Source organism: Channa argus, chromosome 13 (assembly GCF_033026475.1).
Source record: "Channa argus isolate prfri chromosome 13, Channa argus male v1.0, whole genome shotgun sequence".
NCBI classification, from domain to species: Eukaryota; Metazoa; Chordata; class Actinopteri; order Anabantiformes; family Channidae; genus Channa; species Channa argus.
The window spans coordinates 23,381,440-23,409,117 of record NC_090209.1 but is presented as its reverse complement, the minus strand read 5'-3'; the positions used below and the strand labels follow the sequence as shown (position 1 = coordinate 23,409,117).

Sequence of the window (27,678 nt, the reverse complement as noted above, 5' to 3'; positions counted from 1 at the left end):
ACGAGTAAATACTTTGGTGTTTGGTCTTGGTGGTTGCAGTTTGTCTCCAATGGGACTGCCCCATCATGCAGAGACAGCGTTTGAAGAAGCTTATTGTTTTTTTGTCCTACAACACAACCTTATTATTCTGTCTGCTTGCAAAGCCAGATCAGATGAGTGTACAGACTGTAAAGTAGCCTGTGGCAACACAGTGGGACTTGCAAACATGCAGCACTGCAGGTGCTGGGAAGAGGCGGGCAGACATGCAGGAGCGACGCTTACGTACACACACTCATGCAAAACACACAAACACGGAAGGGAAGCGCTTCAGTCACGGAGCGTTTGCGCGTTCAGAAATTAAAGATGTAATCTGACTCAACAGTCTTTCACGCTGACTCCAATCAAAAAGGCAAATACTTTGCAGTACGGACCCTTTGCCTTGCAAATTACAGCTGAAGCTGGTACAAAAGAAGAGATTTTCTTAAGATGTTTATTAGTTTTTGCGCACATGTATTGCACTTTGCATTTCTTTTTATTGAACATGCATCTGACACGATTGAGTATTCGTCCGTGCTTTTAACCTTCATCGTTGTCAAATCATTTGCTCAATTACTGCCTCACTGATCAACCCTGTCTCTACAAAACAACGTTATAGATACGTCTTTGACAAAATGGGGATATACGGACAATTCATGGAAATCGCTAATGTTAATACGTAATATAGCATGTAGTTGAGGTTAGTGATAGATTGGGGTCAGCTGCCTACAAAGCGTCATACTGTTTGTAGTTTAGTTGCATAGGAACGTCATTTTCAGGAGACGGAGTTGCACTGATGCACATGTTAAATACCAAACCGAGGCTTTGCTCCCATTAGCTCGGGCGTTTGAGAGGGTAACAAGCTGTAAGATAATTCAGCTCCTGTTACTACTTTGATTTATTACAGCTCATTTCAGATGATTTGTCACTAAGCTGTTGATGTAAACCAATGTGAAAAGCTTTTAAATATTCTAATGCCGAGAAAAAGCATTTTATAGGCCCGTAAAATGGACTTGGAAATGGAAAGGAAAGGTCCACAGTTTGAATCGCTTGCCAGCTACAGCCTTAATTCCTTCGGGGAATTTGCATGTTCTCCCAGTGTGTGGGTTTCCTCCGAGTACTCCAGTGTCCTCCCACAGTCTAAGACTTGCATGTCAGGTTAATTGGCCTCTAAATTGGTGTGAACGGTTGTCTGTGGTTGTGTATGTCTCTCGGTGTTGGCCCTGAGATAGAATGGTGACCTGTGCGGTGTGTGATAATCGATGTACCGATGTTCTTTTGAAGATGTCTTAATTTAATCTTAAACATTCATCACTGATTGGTGCGTGAGATTTGATCTGAAAGTAATGTAAATCTTTCCTAAATGCACAGAAAACATCAGCTGAAAGGAAAGTTTTCAATGACTAAATGAAATATGTAGGTAAAAAACATTAGGAGTAATAGGACTTATTGGAACAGCGGGACACATCTGTAGGTGCCAACACAGAAATTCTGTTTCTCACTTCAACATCATTAACATTTAAAACAATATCTGTGTGTGTGTGTGTGTGTGTGTGTGTGTGTGTGTGTGTCTGATCACACATGTCTAAAAAAACCGCACCAGTGTCTCTCAACTCGGCTGTGATCCCAGGACAAATCATACACACACACACACACACACACACACACAGACACACACAGGCGCAGACACATGCTCCTGAGAAGCGGAGATTGCCTCTTTAAGGTGGAAATCAATATCCTTTCTTTGCCCATTCCTCCTCCCTTCCTCTTGTCCTCTCAATTCCTGCATCCTTTCTCTTTCCATCTTGCTGTGTCTTTTTTGCTGCTTCCTGCACAGAAACATTCACCTTAGCCGAGATTTTACCAGCGCGCACACACACACACACACACACACACACACACGCACGCACGCAGAGTAAACAGCTCTTGTTCTGCCTGTGTATATGCCGAACCCCTTCTCTCCATCGGGCTTTCTATACATTCAAACCACCAACACATTGTCACCCAGTGTGCTAAGGATTGAGGCAGGGCATTAGGACCCCAACAGGCAGCATGAGGAGTGTGTGTGTGTGTGTGAGCAGGTTCTTGGTAGAGAAAGGCCTTGATTCTCTCTCTCACTTTTTTTTTTTTTTGGCAGGGTTAAAAATACCGTAGAGAGATTCGGCAGAGGGCAGCGACAGGGTGAGCACAGGGTGCTCAGGCTTAAGCAGGCTTTAACTACTGGGCCAGTATCCAAGCTTCCCAACTGCAAAGAGCAAAACCATGGAGAAGGTGTATTTACTTGATATTAAAAAACCAAGCCACGTGCATTAAGGAAACAAACATAATCTAGAGCAAAAACTCAAATAAAAAAGATGTGAAGCTAACCATGGTTTTTTTTTTTTTTTTTTTAGTCTAAACCCAAACAGCTAAGTTTTCATGGTTGTAATCCAGCGCTGACTGAAAAATGTAATGCCACATGCAGAAAAGGTGCTATTTGAAAAGCAGTCAACCCTGCGTTTCAACGAGCTCGTCTGGGGCTTGTGTGACACAGTAAGACAGGAATAACTTGGCAAGAATAATGGATACTGTATTAGCCAGAAGTTGTTAACCTTTGCAGGAAATAGAATTTGAGACAAAGATGGTTCAGTTTTGTTAAAGCACATGCAAAAAAATGTCCCCTATCTATTTGGTGGGTGAACTGTTTTATTAATGCACATTCTTTTGTCTACTGCCAGTGAAGCCAATGCAACCAACCGTCCTGTTAAATTGCATTTTTCTCACTGACACATGTCACATTCTCTTCTTCCTGATTTTGTTTAGCTATTGTGCCATCAGCTTAGTTTTTTTTTAACCAGAATGCCTGCATAGTGTGCTATCTACCGGTCACTAAACTTTTCTCTACACGTCGCTCATGCTCGAGAAGCCAACCTCTCCAAAGTATTCATCTTAAAAATATTCGTATAAATATATTTGTATTTCTCTTCTTTGATATTGTTTATGGATCCGCTTGGAGAAACTGCTGCATATAAGGCACTTGGGGTTTGGGCTTTGTTGTCCAGACAGACTTCACCATGTGGACAAGTGGAACTCCGAGCCGAACCTCCGACCCTGTTGTCCATGCACGAGTGCCTAACCCACTGATCCACAGCTGGCCTTGTTAGTTTTTGGCACACAGGCCACTAGTTTAGGACTGTTGTTGTATCTGAAAGCATTAATACCACCTGGTGGACACGGGGCAGCAAATTTAAACGCTGACCACGATCTGACAAGTGTCAGAACCGAGGCCGCGAAGCGGCCGACCAGCCAAAGTACCAATGCTGACCCCTGACCACGGCGACAGTGAAACCACCAGGTGGTGTTACTGTTGTGGCTGATCGCTGCAAATTGACAGTAATGTGACACAGCGAGAAGTGACAGCAGAAGAAATGAGAAATCAGACTATTCAGCCGCTCGAGAGAGTAATTAAAAGCGACTACATCACCCCCCCCCCCCCCCCCCCCCCCCCCGTCTCCTTTGACAACCCTCTCTCTCACCTCCAAGTCTTCCCCGCCCTGTCCCTCCCACTTTCCAACCCACCCACTTCAACCCAGACACCCCCCCCCCCCCCCCCCCATCAGCATTTGGGAGGCTATTTTTTGCCATGCTTCACTAAATAAGGCCGTGGAGCCTGGCTGTGCGGGTGGGCTGCTGAAGGGGTGTGTGTGTCTGCTTCTTACCTTGATATAAAAACCCTGGGATGGTGGGGGTTTCCTCTGATCACGCTGAACCTCTTGCTCGGTCCCCCCCTCACGGTGTTCTCTTTCTGACTTGCTTTCATCCATTTTTGACACTCAAATTGAAAAAACAAAATGTACAAACGCTGCCTGTGAGCGGTGTCTGTTGACCTTTTATCCTGCTTTGCCTTTTTTTTTTTTTTTTTTTTTTTTTTTTTGACGCTAACAGATTTTTCTAGTGTTTCTTTCATCTTTTTATTTGGGAGGACTTGTTTTCACCGCCTGCTGGACCACATATCAGAAAAGAGGAATATGGGGGCAAAAGGACATGAAAAACAGGAAAGAGTAAGAAATGAATGATTTTACTTAAAACTGCCTTCTACTGCTTGTTGTTATAGGCTCTTCTTCATTTTTTTTCTTTTCCTCACCTTTAATTCATCCACATTTTCTACGTTGCTTCTTAACTTGCCACTACGCTTTATCTTTCCTCTCACTTTTACCTTCCTTGATTCCATCACTTCTTGTTCTTTGCTTTCCCTTTTGGCTTTTTCACATGACCTTATTTTTTCACCTTATATGTTTCATTCTCTTCCTTTTCTTCCTCTGTTCTTCCTTCATCCCATTCATTTCATTTGATTTTTCAATCAACGTATTTTTTTTTTTTTTCCCTCAGCCACTGGCTCTTTTCACTCACTCTTTCATTCTCTCAACCCCTCCCTCCCTGCATCCCTCTTCCCGATTTGTCCTTCAGCTCTGTCAGCACTCGCGATCTCGCTGTATCTCCTTCTCGGGCAGCCCGATCAGCTGTCTTCCTTCTAACTTTACATGGCCTGGTGTGGTGCGCAGCTGCTCACTGGCCATTTCATTGCCCAGTCGTCACTTCAAATTGAATCCTCTAACACAAACATCTAAGCTTTTTTCAATGGCCACTATTTTTGCTCTTTTTTTTTTTTTACCTGCACTTGGTCCTGTGTTTTTTTTCTTTCCTGGTTGCCTGTTTTTCTCCTCCTCCTTTCTCATCCTAACCAGCAAGAGAGAGAGAGAGAGAGGAAAGGCAAGTCCTGTGACCCTCTTCTTTTCTCTCCACTCTTTTCAGTCCTCCTCTCCTCTTCCTCCTCCTCTTTTCCTCTCCGCATCCTTAAACTCTCCATCGCTGATTCAGCTCCCAGGGAGGAGAGATTCCGCCTGCAGCAACCGCCTCACTCTGCATGGGCCACCATCCCTATCTGGATCACCTTTACTACGGTAGGTGTGAAAGTGTCTCTGTGTGTTTAGGTATTCTCAAAATAAGTGTTTTTCTGCCTGCGCTTACTCACTGCATGTATTTGTGAAATGTGTGTGTGTGTGTCAGGGTGCTTCATCGCAGCCACATTCACATATTTTTTCCCCTCCTTCTGGAAAACAGGCTGGAAAGAGTCGCCTTATTTATTTATCACTCCACTTCTTGTTAGAATAGGTGTAGCAGAGAAGGTGTTGTAACTACAGCGTTTGATTCACATACTGGCGAAGAACCATCTCCACACATTCACACGAGGTTAAAAGGTCAAGGGTTTCTGTGTGGCGTAATCAACTACTTCGGCCATACTGATATTCAATCAGTAGTATTTAGGAAAAGGTCAAGTAGCTCACGGGAAACAATGTAATGTCTTTGATGATGAATGGATTCACGCGGCTTGAAGTTGTCAAAGAATTTTAAGTTGTCCGTTTCCTACATAGTTTAAGACACATTTTTCTCATTCTTTCAACCTTCGGGCGAAATATTTGAGCACACATTCTGTTGCACCACAGCACTTTTTGTTGTGTCGTGAATCTTCCATTGCCTTTGAGGCAGCGTGCAAGCAGCAAAAAGTAAAATCTTTCCATATGGCAGCGGCAGAACACGGTTTAGAACTACAGACGAATCCGTGCAGTCCTGCTCAGTGCACTATATTTGCCTGCAGGACAGGTGTGGTTTATCAGTACAAATACCACATGAGTATGTTCTAATGTGGCCTGGTGTTAAGCTCAGTGTCGCTGCAGCCATCCCAACGGGGCCTCAGCTCTATCTATAGATGGGACACACACGTCACTCTCCAGAGAGATGGAGAGAGAGAGAGAGGGAGGGAGAGGTTTAAAGTGGAAGCAAGGTTCTAAAAGTGTCGTGCATATGCACCCATATCTCTGACTCCTTACTCTCTCTCTCTTGCTGTTCAGGCTAATTTTACCCACTTAGCAGATACCAGGGAGATCAGCGGTGGTCAGCTGTCTGTCAAGCATCCGGAGCCTTGACAGGCTTCACAGTAAATAGCTGGAGGTGGCAAGGTGTCGGGTGTCCCAGGCAGGCCCCGCTGGAGGCGGCTTGCATGGTTGTGGCTGTTATAGTAGACATGCAGCTGTTTGAAGAGAATCTATCTATTTTTCTGTCTAGCAAGCAGTCGCCCAGTGGGTGTGAAACTTGGCTTTATATGGTGTTAACTTAACTACTGTGAGTGTTGGGTCCACACAGAAAGGAAAGCACTTTAAAATAGGATTTATATTGTTATCAGCTCGTGACTGGTTTATTGGGATGAAAAATGTCTTTCAATACTACGCTCTGTTTTAAGGATTACGGGAAGTCGTGCCAGGTGTTGGCAAATTCCATCGGTTTCCGGTGAAGCTAAGTATCACAGTGCAGTGCTGATGTATATTACACACTGCTCTTATCTTGCCATCTACAGCAGTTGGCTATTTCTCCCTGGGGAATTGTAATTCCTGCATGGAATATCGTGGTGGTGGTGGTGGTGTAGAGGCCAGAGTGGAAAGGCAGCTTAACTCTTCATAATGTGTCTTATGTCTGGTGCTGTGCTGAAGTGTGTCTGTGTGATCACAAGTGTGCATGTGCGCTAAGCCCCCTCATTTAACCAGCCCCGGCTGGTGATTTACAAAACCTTCATTCTATTGCTCGGAGATAAAAGAGAGGAGGAACGAGAGAGACGAAAGAGGAGAGGACGAGTGTGATTTATGGAAGAGACTTTTAGTTTAATTACTGGGTGGGCAGGGCTGATGTGCGCAGCCCCCATGGCACTGGTTACACAGTGGTAGGAACACACAAAGGGGCCATCAAGGGGGCTACAAAGGATGAAATATTCACATGCTGTAGGTTTTTGCAGATGCAGTTCATACACTCAGGCAATTTCTGTGTTCAAAGTGCAGGAGAAGACACAAGAGTCAAATTATGTAGCATGGAAAAGCAATATGCAGCACCTGTGCGGTGGACGTAAGTGGATACGCACAAACACAAGTGGAAAAATATAGCTTTTACGTACAAGACATCCATTTTCCACTTCATGGTGTAGCCATGATCGTACAGTAAAGTGCATCTTGTGTCCACTGTACACCAGAAAATAATTGTGTGCAACAAACCTTATTCCAAACCTTCCGTGGAATTTCATGAAGGATCTTTCCACTCGTTGTCATGCGAGGTGAAAGGTTAACAGCCATACGTTAGGGGAAGATTGTTACAGTTTTGGCCATCCTCTCGAGACCAATGCATGCTGGGGTGCAAGTCTTGCACTCACTTCCTTCCATTTTATTTTTTTCAACATACTAGTCATGATTCTCAGTTTATCCTCCGCATCACAATTGGCCTTAAAACGAGAGGCCCAGTTGCAAAATTGCGACGCAGCAACAGCTGTTTGCCCATCGTTGAACACACAACCGCACAAAGACACACACATTCTCGATAACCCTTATATGCCTCCTGCTGCTCCCGCCATAGGTTTTCTTAACGCTGCTCTCAAAGCCTTCATTAGATGCCTGACGTTAGCAATGGTTCAATTCATTAAAAGCACGACTCAGCCTTTGTGCATTTGCCTATAAATTGGTATTGATCTCTGAGAAGACTGTGAGGGGGAGGAGTGGTTGTATAGGTGTGTGTATTGGTGGTGGCGATGGGAGGGGGTTTGCTTGTGGACCAAGGAATGAGGGTAATAGGAGGGAGTGTGGGGGGAGGGGGGGGGGGTCTCAGGTGAATGGGGTTCAATCAAGTAACAAGGGCAACTGAAGACGTTCACACTCGCTGACATACATTTGCAGACGGACACGCTGAACATGCAGTGACATTGCTTCAGTCGGCTCTGGCTGCTTTTCCCCTCAAACCTGCCCCAGTGTCATGCCACACATGCCGTTCAACCTGTCTGCTCAACGTGGAACTGTAATGCTACTGTAGTTTAACTCAAAGAAGGGTTTGAGGGGGAGGGAGTGTGTAGTGTGGAGGGTAAAAAAAAAAGAAAAAGAGAGCACATGCTATATAGAGGGGAGTGGGCAGTCAAGGGGAGACTGCATGGTAGCCTATAGACTGCATGAGACAGCGTGTGTGTGTGTGTGTGTGTATGAGAGAGGGAGAGAGAGAGAGAGAGGGAAAGAGATGAATGGCACAGAGGAGTGGGGAGAGAGAAAAAAGAGAAATTGCTCTCAGTGGCAGAGGACCGGTGGGACGAGCGGCTGTGCGCTGGACTAAAAGTTTTCAGTGTGAGGAAGAAGGAGAGATTAAGGAGAGGAGAGGGAGAGAGATGATTAGAGTGAGGATGTTGGAGAGAGTAAGAGTGTGTGTGGCTAAACACAGAGAGAGAGAGAGAGAGAGAGAGAGAGGGGGAGAGAGACTGCAGAGGCAGCACCTGGGACACCGACTGAGAGAAGAGAGAGCGAAGCACTTCTTCTTCCCAGTCTCCTTTTCTTGTCTCCTCTTGCTTTATTGCTTCTCTCTTTGGTGCATCGGCCGAGCAGAAGCGAGGGAGGAGGAGGATGAGGGGGAGAGAGAGGGGGAGTGTGTGTGTGTGTGTGTGTGTGTGTGTGTGTGTGTGTGTGTGTGTGTGTTGGGGGGTGGGGGGGAAGCCAACATCTGCCTCTAGGTAAGTGCAACATCTCCCTCATTTCCCTTCATCCCACCCCCCACCCCCCACCCCACCGCTGCAGCTGAACCTCTAAGTGTGACGCTCAAGGTGAATCGTGTGTGTGTGTGTGTGTGTGTGTGTGTGTGTGAGTGAGAAACTGCTCCATGATGTGCATTATGTCAAAGCAGTGGCCACATGGTCTCCAGATAGTGCACTTCTGCTGTAGTGGTGCAGCTTTTTTTTTTTTTTTTAGAAGAAGCTGGTGATTTGAATGTTGTGAGTGACATATGACTTTTACAAGTGCAAGTTTTTTGTGTTGTTTTTTGTGTTTTTTTGTGCTGTTGTGGGAGTTTTGCGGAAGAGCTTACAATTAAAGGTGCCTGTGTTATATTTAGTTATTTTGTGATGTGCTGTGACAGACTACTCAAATCCCAAAAGTTAGTTTCTTTTTAATGGTACCAGCTTTGGTGTTGTACTGTGCCACATATCAAAACATTTTTAAAGCAGCGACAAAAGTTCTGTGCAGGAATTATTTGAGGTGGGGTTTTTTTTTTTTTCTGTTTGTTTGTTTTTTTTATTTATTTTTTTGTCACTGAGGGGAGGAGGAGGTAAAGCTGAGGTGGAGCAGGATAGACGGCGGTGGTGGTGGGGGGGGGGGGGGGGGGGGGGAGGGGGCCTGATGCGCCACCAAGGACAGTGGCCTGCTTGGGGGACATACTTCTTTGTATGCCCATATGGACAAGAGCAACTATGGAATGTAAAGAAGTATGTATCCCAGGTTGGAAAACATTACAGCACTGCATCTGCATGAAACTTACCTAAATCTGGAAACTGAATCTACCAAGTGGAAACTTACGTAAGAAGGTGTTGTGTGTTTTATTTTCACGTAATACTCCCAGGTATCCTATATGCACCCTTCATGTATACTGTGTACTCTGTGTGTGTGTGCACTTTTCCGGCCTGACGTGGCCCAGTTGCCCACTCAGCTTGCTGCTGCAGAGAGATGCATACAGTAGAAAACGGTGGATGCAGCTGCAACTCCAGTCAGCAGTTTCCGGTAGCCAGCAATAGATTTTCGGATATCTCTTTCACTCTGATCTTTGGGATTTATTTTGGTGGAAACCTGGATGTATTTTCTGCACTCTAACAGTAATGAATCCATGAATACCTTTTGCTTTCTTAGTACTGCTCTTTTTTCTTTTTTTTTTTTGCTTCAGTTATCAGGCCTCTGAATTGGATAGTGTGATTTGCTTATCCCACAAAACACACACTACACACACACACACACCACAGACAGACAGCAGTTTCCAGTAAATGGCGCAGTGATTAAATGGTTGCTAATGGATAGCATGGTTCGAGAGGACAGTCAGAGAGAGGAAGAAGCAGAGACTGGCTGCAGGACTCTCTAACAGATTACCGGGCTCAGACGGCTGGCTGTAGTCACACAGTCTGGATGTGGGCTCAACTTGTTGGCCTAGTTAGTCGGCTTCGTATTTGCAGTAATTTAAATTAATTTTATTTTTTTTGATTGCATCACTTTTGCGCACATAGTCAGAAATACAATTATTTCTACCACTTATTTCCGTTCTTAATTGGATCTCCACCTGAGTGTTCCCTCACTCTGGATGTCACCCAACCTCACAGCCGTGTGTGTCTTCAGACGGCTTGTGTCTCACGGCACTTACTTGATGGCTCAAAGGGGGGAAAGTGACAGGAAAAACGGGAAGCAAGACTGAGAAATACCTTGCGACGATGGTTTCGAGTCGAACCCACGTCAGGCTAAATGACATCTGTCTCGGCCTGCTGAGGCAGCAGAAAGCATAGGTGTCACCTTTTTCCCCCCCCAGACTCTAGTGTGATAATTCTTTCGCCCTAATTAAGCGTGTATAGGATGTAAGTGTGTGCTGGAGCAATGGCTAATCCGGGTGTGGTTTTGGGAGCAGGTATAACAATCATGTCTGGTTTTAGTGTATGCATTTTGGCCTACTTTGTGTATAAATACTGTATGTGACCTAGTTTGGGCTTATCTGTCCCTGTTTAGGTGTTTTTTGGGCCAGTTTTAGTGCGGTAATTTGGTCCTGATCAGGTCTACACCCCGGGGCGCTCTGCCTGTGTGGGAGCTGCTGAGCTGACAGGCACCCGCAGTTGGATTACAGTTCCTGCCAATCTTATTTCACGAGAAAAAAAAATAATAATAGTAATTTAACAGGGGACCACAAACGAGACGAGGCGCTTTGTGGCAAGAATAATTGTTTAACTTCACAATACACACAGCCAGACAGTTTCAAAGCTAATTAACCATCAAAATGAGAAGCAGTTCTAATCTTAACAGCCAAAAAAGAAGAGGCCATTAAAGATAAGCTGGACCTGAAAATGCTTGAAACACACATCAGCTGGGAACGTTTTCATAAAGCAGCCCACCACCACCACCAGCAATCTAAAACAAAAATTTGTGATCAAGTACAAGCATATGATGTGTGTGCGTGTGTGTGTTTATGTTGAAAGGATTTATTGCTGTGATTTGTAAGAACCAGAGGGAAAGGTCATTGTACTGTGGGAGAATTCAAAGATAGAAGGGCACAGTGCTGTCGATGGGGGGGGGGGGGTGACAAAAGGGAAACGAGAGAGCACTGTAGACTGAAGTGGGATCGGAGCGGAGGGAGTTGTGGCAAGAGAGCGTGTGAGATGAGGCGAGGCGAAAGAGGGAAAGAGGGAGAGGGAGACTGGATTGATGATGGTGTTCAGAGCTGGTGTGTGTGTTGGGGGGTGGTGCGAGTGGGGCTGGGCGGGTATTGTTCTGTCACTTTGCCTGTGTCAGCAGGTGGAAGCTCTCATCAGGACATTAAATATGCAACAATGCTGACTGCGGCATCGTGCTGAGACAGCCAAAGCCGGGGCGACTGGGGGGCCCCACTAAAAGTAAACCAACGGCACCGTTTTGCCTCGCTCCGCGCTAGACAGGCTTCCATGCGCACACACACACACACACACAGCCCAAGACCTCCGGCTTTTTCTCCGTGGTACCCTGACCCACTCTCCTTGCTCTCCTCGGCTGGCTGGCTGGGTAGCCGGCTGGTAAAGCCGGCTGACTTGCCGGCTGACCGCCGAGGCAAAGCTAGTAATCCACAGGCCCAGTGAGGGATTAGCAGTAGTTACATATAGATCATTCATGTGGAACATTGACTGTTACAACCAATGAAATCTGCCTCTGTCGATGTGGAATTTAAGGCAAAATTTACAGTACAGCTGACTGTACGTGTATGTAAATTAATGTCTGATTCACCACATTCTGTCAGCTAGTGATAAAGGACAGTATTCAATCAACCTCATTGAGCTTATGCACAAATTTAAATTTGATCTTCCCCAAACTTCCAGCTTCAAATGCGTTAAACTCTGTTTAGGCTCAGAACTAAATCTTATGCACATGCTTTTGATGTACCGACACCCTTAATCATATGTTTTCACCTTATTACTTCTGCTTGCTCCACCACTCATTAAATCCCATAAAGAAGAGGAGGCGCAACTTTGCTGCAATTGTGTCTTGGTAATACTAAAGCACTTTTCCTTACACACTGTACACACTGTGCAGGTCCAGGCCAGCGCCTGTATCATGTATCCACTGGGGAAAGAAGTACTCAGATGAATTAAGTACAAGTATCATTGTCACAGTGTAGAAATACTCTGTTACAACATGTTACTTACTGTATGTAAATGTGCAAAAGTAAAAGCTCAAAAATAATAATTTGAAGTCCCAAAAGTAAAATGACTATTTATATAATAGCCTGTTTTAATGAATGTGATGTATCTTGATGTATTACAATCGTTGATGCGTCACTTTTTTGTTGCAGCTGGTAATGATGGAGCGTGTTGTGTAGCGTGTTTGGCTTTGACAGTCGTGTGTTTTGAATCTAATGGTTATAATTACAGTTCCTTTACATGCTGCTGGAGAGCTGGGGAATTTTGTGCCAGGGATCAATAAAATCCAGTAATTATACTGTATTATGTTTAATCAGATCACATTCTGGAAAGTAACCAAACTATTGGCCTCTGGGATGTAGTGAAGTCAAAGTTACCTAAAATCTTTACGCGATGTGCGTTGAATCTTCTTCATGGATAAGTTAATTGAAGAAATAGCTGAAGATGAACTATTTAACCCTTTAGGGCCCCTTTTTAAATGTTTTTCAACTTGTGTCCATGCACTGCATACCTGTGCTCTATGCGTGTGAAAGGAGAGAGAGCGATAAGGTGTGTGTGCCGGAACAAGGAACGGGACTGTAAAGTGACGCTTTTTATATTAAGTGTCAGAGTTTATTGCCGGGATTTTTTATTTTTATTTTTTCTCTCTTTTAATCATGTTTATAGTAAGTGTGCTTCGGCAGCATTCCGCAGAATATAATAGGGGTAAAGAGTAATGGAAGTTGAAACAGATGCAGTGAGGTAGTAATGTATGTGTCGTCTCGCCCTGATACAAGGACACAGACGCAGCCTATTATATCCCCTTCTATGTTTATGTCTCTAAAGTGAATCTCAGGAGGAATGTACATCTGAACCCACCCAAAGTCATTTCTCAAACAATGGCCACTCACATAAAAAATACACACACAGATGCTGCCACATGTAGTGGGCAAATGTAAATTAAATGTGTATATAAAAACACAAGCACTTGGCCAGTTGCTGTAGAACAAATACATTATATACTATGATCAGCAGCAGTGCTGGCTGCAGTATTGATTTATCCTGCTGTTTATGTTCTTTTTTTTTCTAATATGTACACATTACATGCATATAATGTATTTTCTCTTCTGCTGGTGAAGCAGCTTTTATTTGTTTGCCGGGCTGAAGCCAAGGTAAATGTGTAGTTTCAGAGTTTACACGGGCAAACTGCTCATGCACTAAGTAATTACAGAGGTGTGTTAAAATACACTGTGGGTTTATTAGGGACGGAACATGTGCTTTTCAGTTCATGTCTCAGACAAATTGCTCTCAGACCGAAAAAAAAAAGACAAATGACAACTGACTAAGGAAAAAAAGATAAAGCCCCGATAATAAATGGCTTCACAAACCTAATGAATTACTCATAATTATGGGCCTTAAAAGTCAATTAGTTAATTGCCGCAGCATTTCAGTTCGAGAATGATGGTGCATTAGTTCAAAGGCAAACGGAGGATTGATTAAGGAAACACACACAGCACAATCAGAAACCAAATTCCGATTCATCATTTAGCGATTAAGCCGTACATTTTGTGTGAGGGGGTCAGAACCGAAGAGCGTCACCCTGCCCTGACACACACACACACACACACAGAGCATCCATGAAACCGATCAGTCCCTACACCAGGCCAGGGATCAATGTTGAGGTAATTTGTTTCAATCAATTAAACAGACATCTGCTTGAATTAGTCTCCAATAGACTGCAAAAGGCCTAGCCCCCTTCCTGGTGTACACGTGTGTGTACATGCATGCACGTGCGTGTCCTCTCCATGCACACGAATCGTGAGCACCCGCACCCAATCCATAGACAAATTGCTAAAAGATGAAGAATCTCACATTCCAGCGACGCATAAGTAATTCTACCAGTTGTAGGACACCAGTTGGATTGGTGAATTATTACATCACTCTGCAATTTGTTATCTCGTTTCCTTCCTTTTCCTAAAAAGGGGGGAAAAAGGAAGGAAAAAATCTTCACATCTGGAATGCAATGCTGCAAGCAACTTCAGCACTTTATTGTTTATTGTTTATGGTGCAGAGGGAACCTAAAAAAAAAAAAAAAAAAAGAAATAATAAAAAATCAAAAAGAGGTAAAAGACAGCTGTATTAGCTCCAGTCAAATTTAATGGCTCCCACTAGTGTTCTCTGTACATCAAGTGATGTTGCTGACACCAAAGCCTGTCCATTACTGTACGATATGAGAAGAGAGGGTCTGCTCCTTTCAAATGAACATGCAGGATAATTGTTATGCAGTGAAGCTGTGAAGCAGAGGGAAGTAATTAAAGGAACAAGGGCACTGTGGTGGTGGTGGTGGTGGTGGTGGGCCACGTTCCCCTCCTCTTCCTCCCCACTGCTACTGTTTCCTCGTGCTCGCTGGAGATTACACACATTTTTCCCATGCAGGTTTTCCAATACATTGACACCCTTGTAATTACTGCCAGAGTTTAGTCATCCTCATATTCTAATTACACTCCGTCTGTGTTTATAAGGTCATAACATTTACAATTTTACGACACGGTAATTGTCAGTTGACCACAAAATGAGAAAAAGGCATTTCCTCATCTAATAGTTCCTTCTGCTTACAACACGTACCGTGTGCTATCGCTCACTGCAGAATAAACACTGCGTTTTTTTAATTAGTCCCATATTCATTTGAGTAATAGAATATACAGTCCCAGCGCCTTTCGTAATAAAGCCCCCACCTCAGAGCACATGCATCCATCTCTTGCAGTATTTCAAAAATATATAGCCGGGAGTGGCATCTCAGGGAAAATGTAAAGCAGAGTCCCAGTGATATATCTCATAAGGAGGTATAACTCAGAATATAATGCATTCCTGGGCATATTGTTATTTCCATTACTGCTTATGAGAATAGTGGATGAGGACTGTGTGAGAGAGAGAGCGGTTTCATGTGCTGTAGATTCATTTTTGGGAAGTAGCCATGTGAGACAGAATGTGGGGAGCTGAATAGTGAAAACAACCTCTGAAAATTGTGTCTTTGTTCATGTACCTAAATATTCACGACTTGATTAACAAAACAAGAGGTTAAAACCCAGATGTGTAATGATTAAAAATTAGCTGCCTCATTTTCTAAATGCATTTATTTGAAGATAATTAAAACTTGAGATGAAGCTGTTCGGTTACAGACACTGTGGAGATATTCTCCAATGTTTGAGCAAACGTCCAACCAATCAGAAAAGGCTGAATTCAAGATGGGTGGGAGATGACCGCTGTCAAGACGTAAGGCCGTTTCCGGTACACGGCTCCTCTGCTGCTGCGGGAACACGTAGCCCACTCACAGCCAGCTCCGGACTTTACATTAGCTGAGATTGCGAAACACCATGTTCATGTAGGCAAAGAGCCAGAGATAAAGTGAGTAAAAGCAGAGGTAGAAGTGGGAGGAGCAGCAGGGTTATGGCAGTGCAACCTTCATTTCCAGAACTTCTATTGTAATTTGACCAATGGATGAATATCTTCTCCCTCAGTTGATGTAATCTGAAGGCAGCAGAACTCACGTGTGGGTGAATCTGCAGCCTCCGATTTTGTAGGAAGTGTCACGCAAAGCACAGCACCGCAAATCTCTGTGTTTAACTTCATGAAGTCGCATGTGAATGACAGCAGGCATTTAAAAAAGACACACAGTATACACAGTGTCACATTCTGTTTGTTCACGTTTGGTTTTCAGTCCTGTGTGCCGTCAACTTTCTTTTTGGTAAACGCTGCGTGAAATGTGGTGCAAACGCTATTTTGTCAGCAGTAATTCTTGTATAAGCAGTTTCATCAATCCGTTTTACCCTTTAACTGCAAATGAAGCCCCATCATCTGCATCTCACTGTATGTTTGTGTTCTCCATCATCCAGACTAAATATAATCCTCTGAAGAACCCTCTTTTCCTTTGTTGGGTTGTTGCCATCATGCGTCTGTGACTGGCACAGGCGTTTCAGAGCGTGAGAATAATGATGCGAGTGGCTGTGCGTTTAGTAATTACCCCAACTTCCAAATCTATATTCACCTTCACTTACCCCATTTCCTGCACCTACATGAACTAAAATGGCACATGTGCCTGGAGATGCCCTCCCTGTCTGTGCAGCTAAGTCCTAACACATTACTGAATAAAAAAAAAATATCAGAGAATCTAAGATGTGCATTACGTGTTAGTGACTCCAGCGGAACCAGCTTTCATGTGGCCCTGCGCAATTTCTTTGCACGTACACAAATGCATGTGCCTTCATCAATATCTGCATATGCTTCTGTGTCTTCTGCGTGTGTGTGTGTGTGTGTGTGTGTGCGGGGGGCCTCACATATCCATCTCCCTTTGGTCTACCAGACGAGGGGTGTAATTGGGAGCAGCGTGCAAGAGAGCAGAATGTCAGGGAGTCAGCCAACCAACCTGCTATAGGCAGTGATATAGGAAGCTAGAAGAGGAAGATGAGTGGAGTTGCCAGCAAGGCAGTAAAAGCAGTGTGTCAGTCATGGCCTGTCAGGGAGTCTGTCAGTCATACAGCAGAGCACTGAGTCAGGCAGGGATGGACTGTGATCACTGCTCCCCGCCCCTCCTGTAAGTGCACATAGATATCTAAGAGGAGAAGAGTGCAGCGTCAGGACAAGGCTAGTTAGCATTCCTCTGTCATCACTCTGACTGCTCAGAACGTGTGTTAGCGAGGAGGAAAAAGGAGCCAGACAGCAACGGAGGATGGAGTAAGAAGAGGTAAAGGACAGATGAATGAAAGGCGGAAGAATGTGCCAGTGGTACAAAGGCGACATAACTCAAACAAAGTGCGTGGGGCGGGGGTCACGGCTAACAAGAAAGGCAAGGGGGGAAATTGTCAATAGAGACCAGGAAAAAAAAAAAAGAAACAAAAGAGAAAGAGAGTGTGTGATCGTAAAGAACATGAATTACAGCGAGAGAGAGAGTCACTCGCCCAAACTAAATCTCCCAAACCCATAAAGAGTTATGCATTGTGATCTGTTCCAGCGATCATTGTGTGCTTTGAGATAATTGCTTCCATTTTGTTGCACAGAGACTATTACAGTATATGATAGCCGGATTACCATCTGTAACAGGGGGCTTTACACAGCAGCAGTAGTGCTGGATCAGCAGCAGGGCCACTGTAGAAACTATAGGTTTAGTGAACAGCAGGAGTGGATTGCGTGTTGGCCTGAGGCTATTGTAGTAGTTACGGTCTCCTTTTGTAAAAACCCCATATCTCTGTTGGATCCAGCGACATCAGCGCGACACCTTGATGACTTGGAGTCTCGCCGCTGGTCTGAAATGTACCAGCGGTGAGCGCAGGGCTTTTCAGAATCACACTCTTAATACTTTGACGTTAATTAATACTTTTTTCATTCGATGTTTACTTCATTTCAAGACTGAAAGTGGGCGCACTGCTCTCATCACGTCATTTCTAGTATATCACTGTTTATCTAAACAGAAACATTTGTTAAAGTAGCCAGAGAGAAGGATACAGTAGCATTCACTTCAGCAAGGATCCTCTAAAACTCTTTTTCTTTTGAAAATCTATTCTGCTTCCTGTTACCTGCCGTTTGCACTGCGTTGCCGATTGCTGAAGTTCGTTCGTGTCTTCGTTCACTTTTCCAAATCGATATTTACCTGCCGCAAAACCTTTGATCCCGCACGTGTGTGTAACACAGACGTGTAACATGGATTAAAGCAGCAATATAATAACAATAAAAGCATTGCTTTCATTAACCAGGAGGTGATGTGCCACATAACAACATCTGCAAATTGCATTATGAGCACATGTATGTCAGATCTGAGCTCTTCTCATGTGTCAGGTGTCGCTGGACACACAGCTGAGCAGCCTACTTTGTTCTGGGGGCAATAAAGCTGCATGACAGCAGGTTTTTCTGGCCTCTAGACGTGAGTGCAGTGCTGTATTGTAAGTGTTACTCTTAATGTACTATTCCATTATAAACAGTGTTTTGCTGTGGCAGGTGGGTCTGAGTGTGAGGGCTCCAATAGTCTTCAATATATTTTGCATGTGATGTGTTAATCCTGCTAAGTAGAAATTACAATTGGTTTGGTTTAATTATTCATGTGTTTATTTTTTGGAACAACTGTGATGCCAGTCGTGAGCAAACAGGTTAAAATAAAAGGTCAGTTAATTAACGTCCGTAACTACTTGATATCTAATTGTTGAGTGCAGCTTTACTGTAAACGTACTTTAATCCTTTTTACCACAGGAGGAGGAAACTTGTCGATGTGTTATGTTTATCTTGATCCAAATTATTGATCTAAAAAAAAAAAAAAAAAAAAAAAAGTCTGTAGCACTGTAGTTTAGGCTCCTTTTAACCCCTTAATACATTAAAAAAAGTCTATTTGTCTCAGGCCAAAAGGCTTCGCTCACCCACCTCAAACACACTTACCTACCTCGATGCCTCTAGACAGGAAACCATGATGCTGATCTGTCACAAATTCTAATCTACGAGTCTCTAACTAGCTCTTCCCTATTGTCCCCCATAAGTTAAAACAGAGCAGTTGTGATGAAGTCCCTCACTCTCTGTGCGCTTTTCAGGCTTAGAAAGAGCAGGTGTCCCACTGTCTCACAATAGGAAGCATGTCAGCAGGGGCTATCTTTACGCCCGAGCTCCTCTCTGACTTAAACTGCATTGGATTTTTTTTTTTTTGTTTGTTTCACGGCGGAGTGTATATCAAGCGCTCCTTTGTGGCCCTGCCGCGGCCTCTAATGAATGCATGGCTAAAATACCTAAGTGGCGCTGGTGGTTTGTTAGGGGAGGGGGTGGAGGGAGCGGGGGTAAGAGATGAGGGGGGGGGGGGGGGGGCATTAGTGCGTGCTCAGAGTGAGAATCACCCTGCATAGGTAGAGAGAGAGAGAGAGAGAGAGGAAGGTGAAGACAGTAGGCAGGTCTGCTGCGGTTTGGCAGCCACTGCATATGGATCATGACATCATTCCCCGACAAAACCAGATGACGTCTTCACTGCTTCGATACTGTTCAGAATTCGTTCAAAACCGAAGAACCTGCATATGTTAAATTGTTCAGTGGAACTTCTGAGGTGCCCTTCATTCTCTTAATCCCGTCTGCTTTCACCTAACGAACTGCAGCTTTTCCCATCATTTCTCTCAATCCCAGCCGTCTCCGTTCATTTCCCTTTTCTCCTACTTTGCCAAGGATTTTAGTGACAGGCCTTTTTGGTTTTTTTTTTTATATCCTTACGTGAGTTTACGAGCTAATAATTACCAATATCGTCCGTCCCGAGTGTCTTCGGACACTAGTTCCATTTGATATTGGAAGCTAGATCTCATTATTCTTTAACATGGGAAATCACACACATCCTTCCTGTGCTCGTTGTTTCTTGAATCTCATTTCAGTTCTCGATGATGTGTTAGTGAGAGGACAGTTTGGAGGGCTTCCTAAGGCTGCTTAGAAGACCATAAGGAGGTCTGCTTGCCTGAAGTCTAGATATATATTTGGTGAAATTACTGAATACAGTGGCTCATTTAGGACACTTACAGGCCCATCTTTCTTACATTAATGTGAGGAATTTCACCTCTGCAAAGTCTAGGAGAAGACCAAGTCCCCAAGAGTCCAATAAGGTGATATTAATGGTGACTACAGACCCCGGATCTATTTTTAAAGCTAAATAAGACTTATAAAAGAGTCAAACCCTGTTTACACGTTGTGGTGGTCTGCAAGGAAAGGTCCAGAGGGGAGGTAAATTGAGGAGAGGATATAATTAAATATATCATCTAAATAGGTATTGATCGTCTTAAGGGTGTTGCTGTTGGATTAAAAGGTTAAAGAATAAAACCGCTTTGAGGATTAAATCACTGTGAGGTAAAATCAAGAGCAGCGGAAGATAAACACTGCAATAATCACAAAGTATGAGCGCTGCAGACGTGCTTCACGATGTCCTCCAGAGAAATTATAGATCCAGTCATTCGAAAACCATAATCAAGGTCTATTCAAAACACACCTACTGAAAGTAGAGTTTAGCTTGCATCGAATATGGACACGAGCTCGGGCTGCTTGTTTACTGTTGAAGCTGCTCCACATTACGAAACACAACGTGGATGTGGCTTTAGAGATACTATCGCCACAGGCCACGTTAACCCCGAGAGGGCTGTCGACTGATAAAGAGAGAGTTCACCGTCGTACGGTGCTGTGGCCACAGTGCGGCACCTGGGCCGATCACAGCCTCACAAGGTCAGGAAACGCTTTCATCCGACGGACGTGTTTTATCTTCAGGGGAAGCAAATGACCGAGGAAGTGGCTGAGTGGAGGATAAAGGGTCCTGTTACGCTCCTGTCTCCTTCTCCTGATCAACCAATCAGGTGCGGGAATAGTGCTGAGTCAGCCACTGGGTGCTGCTCACGTCTGAATGCAGGGAGGAGGAAGGGTTGGCGGTGTCTGCAGTGGACTGCAGCAGCGTTAGCACTGCTGACCTCATGACGAGGGGCCTTTGGTGTGGAGAGGCGGCCGAGCCCCCCCCCCCCGGTCCGGGAGTTACCGTCTGATTTGTCCTGATGGACTTTTATGTTCCTCCACTTCAGCAATGCTCATCACAATCCGATAGATATTAGATACACCCTAAATGTCAGCACTCATTTTGATATATACGTCCTCTTTTCCCTCTGCCTTTAGTCAATGGGTAATTAGCAGGAATAAATACAGCCAGCCACAGAAGATAAAGTTTACAGCCTGACCACAGGTCAACTTGTTTCATTACTAGAGTGTGCCTGGCATTAAGCTAATTACCAAATGGCAAACATCTTCATCAGACATGCACAGAGGCCCGTCTAAGTCTGCTTCGTTTGAACGCAGTGTGAAAGGAGACTATTCCGGTTTTAAGTGAATACTGACGGTTATTTTCAAACTCGGCTATCAGAACTGTCAAGGGCCTCTGTTGACAGGAGTCAGGCGCGGTGCTTCAACGTGACGGGAAGCGACGCTCTCAGAGGTTTCCAGGCCTCGCCCTCGAACAGCGCACCGCTGGGTGGTGAGCTGTTTGGCGTGACAGCCAGTCACTCGCTGAGAGCCACTTGTCCCGATAAGGAGACGGAGGGAGAACTGGGAGCAACACCAGACAGTCACAGACGGAGATGCAGAGCGTGCAAACGGTCAGTGACCGGTGAGGCTGAGGACGGCGGCTCGTATTAGTACAACCCCCCCCGGTGTCACCGCGAACGACTGAAATGAAAATCCTGTGAGCGTGAGTGACAGGCCGCTGTGAGGCTGGAGCTGCCCTGCAACACCGCCCCATGCTGTGCACGTCTCCCCCCGGGAGGCCTCGCACCCCTGCTGACCTTCCCACTAGGAGTCCCTGGCAGTCTTTACCACCACCTCTCTGCCAGCGTCCAGCTGTCCCCAGCCCTCATCCCCCTTCATCGCTTCTTCGCGCCGTCTCCAATATAAGGGCAGGAATGCAGCAGACAGCACAGTCCCAGAATAGTCAAGTAGCATATCTCCAAGCATGCAGTGAGCCTGATTGAGGACACTTACAGTAGCAGCCGCACACTTGCAGCACACCGACCCACAAACTACGATTGCACGACCCCTTTGCATATTGTGGTTCTATCTTGACGTCGCTTCCTTCCAGCAGGCCGTTGTGTTGAGCAGGCAATCGGAGTGAGGCAAAACAGTATTAAAAACACACTATGGCCGCGAGGATTCTGTTTGATGCCGGATCTGAGCAGACGTGCGCAGGGTGAAGCGGGGTCGCCTCTTTGAGTGTGTGGGCCGCAGATTGCGGGGAATACAGGGCAGCGAAGGGATTCTCTCGCCTAATCTACTGAAAATCCTGTTATGAAAGGGATTTCACTCTTCCTCCTCTGAAGTTGATATTCGCACTTGAATACACACAGAAGCTTGCCGAGCAAAATGAAGGACAAACACGCTCGCTGTCTCTGCGTTGTGGACATTTATAGAGCATTGTCTACAAAAATGATAACATACTGTAGCCTACGCTTGCATACGTACACCTCAGGGATTAAAAAAAAAAAAAGGAAAAAGAAAATTGGGACTTGGAAGCACAAAACACACACACACATGAACTCTGTGCTCTCCTGCACACGCACACACTGCAGTGCTGCATGTTGCAGAGGTAGAACAACAGCAGCTCTGGGACAGGTAGAGAATTTAGGCCATGCAAGCTTGTCCTTTCCTTCTCTCTGTGCTGCTTCCCGCTTTCTTCCACCCATCATTATCCCCCCTCTTCTCAGGCTCCTGTCTTTTCCTCTCAGTTTCTCCTTTTTTTTTTTCTTCCTTTTTTTTTCCTTTGGACAAGGATGCATCCCTCTCATCAATTTGCTGGTCGCTTTCAGTGACAAGTTTATTAAACACAAGTGAGAGGTAGAGAGAGAGAGAGAGATAAAGGGAGAAGCAAAGAGTGAACAGGCCCTGTCTTGCTCCTTAGCTCCTTACATGCACTGCCAGTGTTTAAGCGTTTATTTTTTAAAATGTTATTTGTGTGCAGTGAGGCTGATGTATTTCTTATCTGGATATGCGTGAACAGCTTTGATACAAAACTGACAGTGTAATCTCTCTCTCTCACACACACACACGCACACGCACCACGTTTAAAAAGCGGTAGCATTTCAGGCCTTGATTGTTTCTTATTGGTTTAGAAAAGGAGTAAGTCAAGTGAAATCCGTGCAGTTTTTGAAGTAGTAACTTTCGGTAAACACGGCTTTGACAGACAAGTGCAAATGAAATTAGAAAAACCTAAAATGCATTGCTTTGTCTCCTCAATACTTACTCGCACCTAACTCTTTCAAAACCGCTCACAAATGTCTAATTAAATGTGTTTGTATTTTTAAAAAGGGAACATTTCCTGGAGCAGCCGGTTACTGTAGTTGTCCCTGAATCAAGAGGAATATTTTGAGAGATTGTGTCACAGTAAACCACAGTGTGTGTTTCACTTGGTGCAACACGATGGACAGGTGGAAATTTCAAGCACATTATGTTTATTTCTGGGGATTTTTTAACATGCATGTCAGCCTAATCCTTAAAATCTGCAACGAGCGCTTGGACGCCTGTCGGCAGCAGAAACGAGCAGCGAATGGCTAAAATGCCACATGTTTTAGCACAGTTGCTTATTTGTACATCCAGCAAACACTGGCTGTTTGCACCATCTCCTGGCAGAAGTATTTGGCTCTTTGGCTGCCAACTAGTCTGCTGTGTTCACCAGTTTGGTGCTGGGGCAGAGGTCGCACAGTCAGAACGGTGAGGCCACATGAAAACAAGCTGCATAAAGCACAACCGTGAGCTGGAAAACATGGAAATGCTCCGTGCAACTGAGTAAAACTGCACAATCAAGTGATAATCATCACTGCAAGTCCCTAATCATCTCATTACACATGAAATATTTGGCTAAACTGTAGCCATGTGTAGGTGGGATTGAACATGCAAAATACAAATTCTTTTCCTCGTGGTGGAAAACAAATATCCAGACAATAAATATGAATATCTTGGGTTCCTGGGCTACGACTCAACGTAAACAGTTTACTTCCTAATGATTAGATGATTAGCCAGGCTAATTGAACCAGGAAATGAGTGAGTTGCTCCAAAGGACAAGCCCCGCCGCGACGCTCGCAGGAAGACATCATCTCTGAGTGCATCGCGTCTGTGCCACCGCCCTCAGCTGGGCAACGGGGGCCGAACGGCCTGAACCGCGAGCGAGAAAACAAACGGCAGAGAGGGGAGAGAGAGAGACTGGCTGTGTGAGCATTAGTATGTGTATGAGAGATGTTCCACCAAGAGGTCAATGGGAGTTAATTTTCCTGCTGTTCTATCCGCTGGCTTCATTAGCGCTATTGGCAGTTAGGTGATGAATTCATTGTTTTCTCAAGTTTGTCTGCAACCATCGTTTATGTGCTCTCCTCTCTCGTCTCCTCGGAACCATCTCTCTTTCATCACGGCATTGGCTTTTCTGGATCTCCTCTTGTTTTTTCTCGACTTTTTTTCCAAAAATATTTTAGCTTCTGTTGTGTTCATGTTTGTGTTCATGTTTGTTGGTACAATACGTACGAATATGTGCTGATTCAATGCTACGTGTTTATGTGGACATGTCCACCTCTTATCATCGCCTCTTTTTTTCTCTCTCTCTTTGTCTCTCACAGGTTTCCTCCACCTCGTCCAACTGCTCCACTCCGTCACCCTTCAGAGCAGATTTCCCCTCCTTAAATGCTTTGCTAAAGCTGGTAAAATGGAACCAAATCAACTGTTCAATGGATTTGGTCCCCTTCAACCAGCTGTAGCTGTGCATTGATCGCCCCGAAAAGACACGTGCGAATGGACGGAGCGGAAGTTGAGAATGGACTGGGACACGAACACAAACTCACCCATGGAGGACAACACAGCACGTGCCTGCTACTGTGTGGCTTTATCTCTGTCACACAGATTACCCCAAAGACATTAAAGTCATTTGCTAAATCCGAATAAAACAAGTCAGGTAAGTAATTAAAGATTAAAGATCTTGGTGAATTTGTACTTTTGTTGTGTATAATTGTAGCATTCTTTCGAGACTTTATTATTCTTTGCAGATGTGTGTGTGTGTGTGTGTGTGTGTGTGTGTAACAGGATGGTATGATTGAAGAGCTATTGACTGTAAAATCCGATAATGTGTAAGAAGCGCTGGTGTGTGTATTCATGTATCGACTCCTAATGCATATCTGATCAATAAAGCCTCATCCTGAAGTTCATGTAAACAGCTGAAGTGGTCTTTGCTTTAAAGCACGTGGGTGGAGAGAAGAAAAGGAAGCACGCACGCACACACACGCACGCACACACACACGCAGACACACAAACCACTAGGTTTAAAAATGTCAGGTCAGTATAGCGTCAACACAATTTGAGCAAACTTTATCCAGTTATAACGGTTTGTTTTAATCCCGTGTTAGTGTTGGTGCACCTGGAGCTCCGAGCTGCATCGTGTGCACGGACTCGGTTATGCTGTTTTTTTTTTTTTTCAATTTCAATTCAACTTTATTTATATAGCACCAATTCACAACAAAGTCATCTCAGGGCACTTTACAGAATAAAGTCAAGATTATAAAGATGTATAAAGAGAACCCAACAATTTTTCACATTAATGCTACACTTTGTAACTTTATTATGTACCAAACCTGTCAGCGCTGCAGGGACATTCATGAGAATTTTTAAGCAATAACAATAATAATTTTGACTTATCGTCATTTGATAAGGACTAATCCCTAAAAGAACATGCGGGGTGGAACAGAGTGCCTTGATTTCATGGTTCATGCTGGTGCTACAGTAGCTTTAGTTGGATATTGTATTTCATACATAAAGTTGAGTTATTAACAACTGAAATATAAACTTTGCATATTATTGCCAGTTAGTTGGTAGGAAATGTTTATTTTTTTCTTTTAATGCCATGACAAGCAAATCAAATTCATATTTTATCAAGTGTGACTTTTTTTTTTTCAAACCCCAAAATTACGAGACATACAGTTCACAACAACAACTACTGTAATATATTTGTAAAGACAACTAACCCCTGGAACTGGAGAAGCAAAATAATCTTCAATGATCTCACTAGGTTTCCTCTAATGGACCATTATGAGATAAAATGACGTAGAAGCAAAAAGGTAAAGAGGCAAAATTGAGATGCACTTGACAAATCCAAGTATTATCGGTGCATATATCACGTGCTGTAATGTAACTTTAATCAGTTTCACATTGTGCCAAATAAATACATTTGAAAATGCAGAGAGGTTAAAAAATAGTAAACAGCCTCACAAATTAAAAAAAAAAAAAGAAAATGGTGCACATACAAATTGACAAGATATGATTTTCCCCATATGGGGATAATGAGATGTTCTTTGTTTCTATATGAGAGAAGCAGACAAGTTCATCCAGCTTGTCTGAGAGTTTTGATTGACATTACATCATGCAGATGACAGCCACCTGAGTGATGGATGTCTTTATAGTCTTTTTATTGTCCGTCCTGCTTTGTGGTGTCTTTGTGGCCAATGCCCGACAAAGCTCTGTTAAATGTGCCGGCAACCATCAGCGTCATTGGATTTTGGCCCCAAATTTGACTAAAGAACTTTAGAACATTTGGAAAAATAAAAGATTTTTGAGTTACTGGTGATAAAAAAAAAAAAAGATAAATAAGGGGGAAAATGTTTTCTCCCATACCTTCACACAGATGCTACACTCCACTGTTTTCCTAATCCTTCCTCCTCCTCCTCATCCTCCATGCACAGCATCACCCGCTGTGCGTGGCTCCGGAGGAGTGACAGATGTTTTAATGTGGCTGCGATTCCTTATCACCACTCAGCTGAAAGCTCCATTTGCCTTGGTCCCCCATGATGGATGGGAGGCCGGGGCCGAGCGTTGAGGAGACGCTATGCTAACAAATAGTAGAGGAAGCATTTCGGAGGCTGAGGAGGGGGACACGATGAAGATGACACCCACTGCTGGGAATGTTGGATGTGGTCATTTTCTGTCTTTCGTGTCCCGGGCGTGATGAGCAAGTGAGTAATTACAGGACGGGAGGGGCCCCATATGCAATTACACTGGGATGAAACAGTGCTTGTCAGGAGCGGGAGCGGCGCCGCAGAAATGGAGAAATCAAGCAGAACATACACGTTACAAATAAACTCGCAGATAAACAAACAAACCGACAGCGATTTTGATTAAACCCCGGTGTGTTTACAACCCGTTAAATCGGTGGGATTATTGAAAGTCAGTGGCATTACATCTTCTCGATGTTTCAAAGCAAGTGAGGAAACAGAAAAACAAGAAAAGGGCAGAAGTGATCCATCAAGTTATCATACCGCAACCTGTGAACCGGGAACTCATTACAGAAGCACAGTGTCACTTCTCTAAAGTGTTTCTGAGACAGAGAACACACCTTTTCTCACATACTGGACGAACATTGTGCAGAAAGCCTGATGACACGGACACACAGTGAGATGTACAATGCAAACGGACACATGCTTTTAGAAATGGTGGAACTTTTTTTTATCTGGAAGTTGTTGAGAAATAAATCACAAAGGAAAATTCTGAATACACAGTGGCAAAGCTACAACATGAGGGGACTTTGAAAGTCCTTGTTACGCAGTTTCAGACAAACAGCTTTTGCACATAAGGTTGTATCCAATAAAGAAGTGAAACTTTAACACGTATTAATAATAATATAATGATAAATATTAAATGCTTCTACTGAGCTGTAATATTAAGTTTCTATTACGCTTGTGTACATTGTAGAAGCATGAAAAAACATGAATCACCTAAAATATGTTGACGCCTAAAAGGGAAATGTAAACAGTCAGGACTCAAAGTGCTTTATAAAAAAAGGAAAGAATGATAACGAAATATAATAAAAACAACAAAACGTTAATTAAAAAATATTCACTAAACACAATAAAACACAGGACAAACTACAGAGCACATTAGGTTTT

At 44.0% G+C, this 27,678-nt stretch overlaps 1 long non-coding RNA gene across 1 annotated transcript; it reads left to right on the top strand.

Annotated features, from left to right (window-relative positions):
• The first annotated feature begins 3,690 nt into the window (after positions 1-3,690).
• LOC137139801 (uncharacterized) lies at positions 3,691-24,946 on the top strand. The gene is made up of 3 exons (XR_010916394.1): positions 3,691-4,055; positions 4,807-4,955; positions 24,370-24,946. It is a non-coding gene; the product is annotated as an uncharacterized lncRNA (long non-coding RNA).
• Positions 24,947-27,678: the final 2,732 nt, after the last annotated feature.